The following is a 4,385-nucleotide window of genomic DNA, read 5'->3' as shown; positions in this document are numbered from 1 at the left end:
TTTTTATGTATGTATGTATATATTTAATAGAGACAGGGTTTCACCATGTTGCCCAGGCTGGTCTTCAATTCCTGGGTTCAAGCAATCTTCCTGCCTCGCCCTCCCAAAGTGCTGGGATTACAGGTGTGAGTCAAAGTGCCTGGCTCAACTTTTATTTTAGATTCAGTAGTGACATGTAGATGGGTATATTACATGATGCTGGGATTTGGTATACAAATTATCCTGTCACCCAGGTACTGATCATAATACTCAACATTTAGTTTTTCAACCCTTGCCTCCCTTCCTCCCTCCCCCATCTAGTAGTCCCCAGTTTCTATTGTTGCCATTTTTATGTCCATGAGTACCCAATGTTTAGCTCATACTTATAAGTGAGAACATACAGTATTTGGTGGGTTTTCTGTTCCTTTTTGAATTCGCTTGTATTAGTTCATTTTCACATTGCTATAAAGAACTGCCTGACACTGGGTAATTTATAAAGGAAAGATGTTTAATTGACTCACAGTTCTGCACGGCTGGGGAGGCCTCAGGAAACTTGAAATCATGGTGGAAGGTGAAGAGGAAGCAAGGCACCTTTTTTACAAGGTAGTAGGAAAGAGAAATACTGAGCAAAGAGGGATGAGCCCCTTATAAAACCATCAGATCTTGTGAGAACTCACTTACTATCATGAGAACAGCATGAGGGAAACTGTCCCCATGATTCAGTTACCTCCACTTGTTCTCTCCCTTGGATTATGGGGATTACAATTCAAGATGAGATCTGAGTGGGGACAGAAAGCCTAACCATATCAGGCCTGCAGCTGCATCCATGTTGCAGCAAAGGGCATGATTTCATTCTTTTTATGACTCTGTCGTATTTCTTGTTGTATATGCACCATATTTTCTTTATCTAATCCACTGTTGGTGGGCACCTAGGTTGATTCCATGTCTTTGATATTGTGAATAGTGTTGCAATGAATGTGTGAGTGCATGTGTCTTTTGGTAGAATGATTTATTTTCTTTTGGATATATACCCAGTAATGGGATTTCTGAGTTAAATGGTGGCTCTGTTTTAGATTCTTTGAGAAATCTTCAAACTGTTTTCCACACTGACTGAACTACTTTCCACTCCCACCAACAGTGTGTAAGCAGTCTGTTTTCTCTACAGTCTCACCAACATGTGTTGTTTTTTGACCTTTTTAATAATATCCATCCTGACTGGTGTGAGGTGGTATTTCATTGTGGTTTTGTTTTGTATTTCTCTGATCATTAGTGATGTGGAACTTTTTTTTCATGTTTGTTAGCTTCTCATATGTCTTCTTTTGAGATGTGTCTGTTCGTGTCTTTGGCCCATTTTTTAATGCGGTTGCTTGTTCTTTTTCAATTTTTAAAGTTTTTTGTAGATTCTGGATATCAGACCTTTGTCAGATGTAACTTTTTTGTTATTAATTTATAACATAATTGCATTGTCATAAGAAAATATAGTCTGATAGCAATTTTTTAAGTTTTTTTGACTTAAAAGTCAAAAATCTTGCTTGTGGCCATTTTTTTTTAATTGTTTCCTATGTGCTACAGAAAACTTTGCATTCTCTATGTTTTCGGTGGAGGGTTCTGTACATATATAGCCTATTTCATTGTTCAAATCTTTTCTATCCATTGGCCTCTCAATAATAGAGAGAGCTGTGTTGACATCTCTCCCTCTAATGGTGATTGTCCATTTCCTCTTTTTTTTTTTTTGCAATTTTTTAACTTTATTTGATGTATTTGACGATCAGCGATTAGTTCTCATCCACATTGACTGTCTGTAGATTTTTGAAAGTGGTAACAGGTATGTAGGTAACCAAAATATAGAGCTTATTTGGTGAATCTTCATCCTCATTACGTTTTCTGGACAACCACATGCAGATACGGTATGGGTCACACCTTATTCCTTTGGCCCAGACCGCTTTGTTGCACCTGGTATCAATAAGCACATCTGGAGTTCCCATCTCCTTCACGGCAAATTGCCAAATCTCTTTGAGTTCCCCAAGGGCACGCTTCTTAAGCCCACCCCATGGATGCACTTGTGAATATATTGATGGTGTATTCTCGGGTCACCACCTCGTTGATGGCAGAATGGCCCTTTTTCTTCTTGCCACCCTTCTTTGCGGGAGCCATTCTCCCGGGTCAACGTTGGAAAGCTGTCCATTTCTTATTATAGTTTTAATTACCTTTTCCTTGAGTATTTTGAAGCTATTTAACTATGTGTATACAAAGTTAAATGCTTAAACGACCTTGATTAATTGAACTTCTCATCTTCATATAGTGATTTTTAAAAAAATAAATCACAAATAAAGCTTTTCTTTTGCCTTAAATTAAAACAGCTATCCACGTTGTCTGATTATTAAAACAGCTATCCAGGTTGTCTGATTATTAAAACAGCTCTCCAGGTTGTCTTTTGCTGATATTTTTTGCCTGTATAATACTGAAATATTTTACCAGTTCCTACCACGTAACTTTTTGCTTTATATTTGTCTCATTTATTTTTCTTTTTTTCTTTCCCTTTGGCTTATTTTGCCTTTGGTTTTTTTTAATCACATATTTTTTGTTTACTAATTTGGAAGTTATATGCCCTATTTCTATTTTATTGGTTAATATCTTTAAAATTTTAGAGTGTACTTTTAACAAAGTCCAAAATTAATTAATTCCTAATCCCCATTTGAAACCAGGATCTTAATTCTAATCACATCTTAATTCTAATCAATACTTCTTTAGATTTATCTACAATTACATATTTTTTTCAATTTTCTTTCCTTCTTGCATTCGAATCTTCTTTTCTGGGCTTCTTTTTCCTCCTGAATTACATCTTTAGGAATTTCCCTAGTGGAGATCTATCATCATGTGCTCATTTTTTCTTTATCTTCCGACAAAGATGAGACCAGGGGCCGGCATTTTTTTGAGAAACTTCTGAGGTCTCTACAAATCCAGGTTGTAATTTTTTTTTCTCAATAAACTCTGCATATATTATTCTATTGTTCTCCAGCATCCATGTTACTGTTAGTTTATTCATCTTTTCTTCCTCCCTAGCTGTTTGACAATTACAAAGTTTTAAGTTGAAAACGTTCAGGCCAGGCATGGTGGCCTGTGCTCGTAATCCCAGCTACTCTGGAGGCTGAGGTTGAAGAATCAGTTGAGGTATGATACCACCACTACACTTCAGCCTGGGTGGAAGTGTGAGAACTTGTCTCTAAAAAAATTTTTTTTAAAAAAAGAAAAAAATGTGCGGTTCAATCTTCTTGTTCTCAGTTTCATTATAACATTTTAGGTATGAATTTCTATATAATTGGCTTTGGTTTTATTGGGTTTTTAAAATACGATGCTTGATATCCTTTATCAGTTCTGAAAAAAATGTGAGTCATTACCTCTTGGTGAGTCATCACCTTTTCTCCATATTCTCTATTGTCTTTTTCTTAGACTCCATTTAGGCCACCATATTTGAAATTTCTTATCTCTTAAATTTCCTTTTATATTTTCCTTATTCTTTTCTCATTGTCTTGGAATCTGCTCTCTCTTTTGATTCTTTAATTCTCTGTCAAATGTGTTTAATATGTTGCTAACCAATCCACTGAGATATTATTATTATTGTTGTTGTTCTTATTGGTAAATGTTTAAGTTAACTGTTAATATTTTAAGTTCTCAGGTTTGGTGATGAGCTGAAGTTTGGTAATGAATTTCCAAGTGTTCATTATATTTTAAAGATAAAATAAAACAGGCCATTCTTGGGTAAATGACTCTACTGTGTCATAATTCAAGGGTCATGATTAAGCCAGTTTTATGCACCTAATTTCCATTAAAAAATAAGTTTCAAATAGTCTCAAATTTTATTTTATTTTTTAAGAGATGGGCTCACTCTGTTGCCCAGGCTGGAGTGTAGGGGTGTGTGTGGCCATGGCTCACTGCAGCCTATAACTCCTGAGCTCAAGTGATCCTCCCACCTCAGCCTCCCAAGTAGCTAGGACTACCACTATCATGCCCAGCTAATTTTTAACTTTTTTTTTAGAGATGGGATCTTGCTTTATTGTCCAGGCTTGTCTTGAACTCCTTGGCTCAAGAAATCCTCCCACCATGTCCTCCCAAAGTGCTGGGATTACAGTCATGAGTCACCTCCCCTGGCCTATTTTTTAAGTATTTTCCATCTAGTAATTATATCTCACGTATCTTAGCCTATGAAGCCCTTAATTGTCTCAATCTGTTGTTTGTTTCTAATGTTGTTACTCATGTGGCTTGTAAATAAAAATGAAAAAATTGGTAAATTAGACCACATTAAAATCAAGAACTTCTATTTATTTAGAAAAGACATTAAGAAAGTAAAAGACAAGGTTCAGAGGGAAAAAATTTACATCCGTATATCTGATAAAGACATCCAAAGT

The 4,385-nt window shown here is 35.7% G+C and overlaps 1 pseudogene; it reads right to left on the bottom strand.

Moving 5' to 3' along the window:
* Positions 1–1,754: 1,754 nt before the first annotated feature.
* Positions 1,755–2,133, bottom strand: LOC116814295 (large ribosomal subunit protein eL31-like; annotated as a pseudogene).
* Positions 2,134–4,385: the final 2,252 nt, after the last annotated feature.

Source organism: Hylobates moloch, unplaced genomic scaffold (assembly GCF_009828535.3).
Source record: "Hylobates moloch isolate HMO894 unplaced genomic scaffold, HMol_V3 SCAFFOLD_1, whole genome shotgun sequence".
Classification (NCBI taxonomy): domain Eukaryota; kingdom Metazoa; phylum Chordata; class Mammalia; order Primates; family Hylobatidae; genus Hylobates; species Hylobates moloch.
The sequence above is the reverse complement of the archived record's forward strand: the minus strand, read 5'-3'. Positions and strand labels throughout refer to the sequence as shown.